Source organism: Histoplasma capsulatum, genomic scaffold (genome assembly GCF_000149585.1).
Source record: "Histoplasma capsulatum NAm1 scaffold_5 genomic scaffold, whole genome shotgun sequence".
Lineage (NCBI taxonomy): Eukaryota > Fungi > Ascomycota > Eurotiomycetes > Onygenales > Ajellomycetaceae > Histoplasma > Histoplasma mississippiense.
In genome coordinates, this window is record NW_001813978.1 from 2,027,978 (window position 1) to 2,029,360 (window position 1,383).

A 1,383-nucleotide genomic window follows, 5' to 3' on the forward strand; every position below is an offset into this window, starting at 1 on the left:
ATCTTTTGTTGGAGGCTTTGCGACCCTACTAACCACATAACTCTATATCTATTTGTGCTTTAGGTCGTGCGCGAGGTCTTCTAGAACTAGATCTGAAACTGGACGATCTTCTGGAAATGCAGAAGGATAACCAGGAAGACCTCGATCTGGAATACGTCCAGTTCAACGTTTCCAGGGTGCTTTCGTTGCTGAACAAACGGTTTGCGCGGAAGAAGGGGTGGTAAGATAACAGAAGACAGAAGGACAAAAAAAAGAAAAAGAAAAAGAGACAGAGTCTCGGCGTATCAAAAATATCAACTTCTTTTTTCGTCCTCCAAAAGCAACACCCTCTCCGCGGACCCGCCAACCCTTCCACCCAAGAAGAAAGGGAGAGCCAAACCACCGTTTCAAAGAAAATAACATGTTTTAAGCTTTTGTGATTTATCACTGCTACTACTTCGTGTGTCCTAGTTCCTGCCGTATGCCCAATGTACCAACTACCTTCAATTTTGCCGAAACGCGGAAAATGGGAGAAGGGGCTCGTTCGGCGGGGAACAGCACGGAATTTTTTGACCGCCAAGATGGGACATTATTCTCCCCGTGTGTATATTTTTTTTCCTGGCTTTTGTTTTCCGAAGCAAATCTTGGGAACGACGAAATGAGTCGAATTTTGATCGGTTAACTCTATTTTTTCTATTTTAATTTCTGGAGATTTTGAGGCAGTTTGCATTCTCGTACCCTTTTACATCTATTTTTTTTAACAATGTTTCCGATGCGTCTCCTGTCTTGTCTTGTTATGCCTCTCATCCAAACTTCTCTGTTCTGTTCTGTTTTCCGTTTTTTTGTTTCTCTTTCTGATTATCATCTATCTGATATCCCTTTTCTTTTTCATCCTTCCTCCTTCATCCTGATTACGTTTTTTTCCAATGCCAAATTTCCAACGATAGCCCATCCATCCCGAACCCCACATCGATGTATTCGCTTGACATGGCACACCACGAACCTTGACACTCCGTACGAAGGATGAATAATGAATGTATAACTTGGTGTGAAAGGAAACGAACGAACATCACGAACTTACATGTCCTCTCCTCAAACATGTACCCTATCCCATACCCATGCCCATACCCATACCCATATACCACACAAGGCGAAAGGGCCTGAGAAGGGAGGTGGAGGATCCTGTCCTGTCTGTTTTATTTCCTCTGGAAGGATAATACAGCCCGTCTCCCTGATGCCACATTCTCTCCTACCATCACACACCCCTACTTTATCACCTGAGTCACTGAACTTCTTTTTCATCTCGTCCTGCAGATATTATGCGTATTATGCAAGGGATGGATACTGTATTTCCATTTACATCTGTTAAATTTCTTCTTATTTCATTTAACCCTCTGAACATGG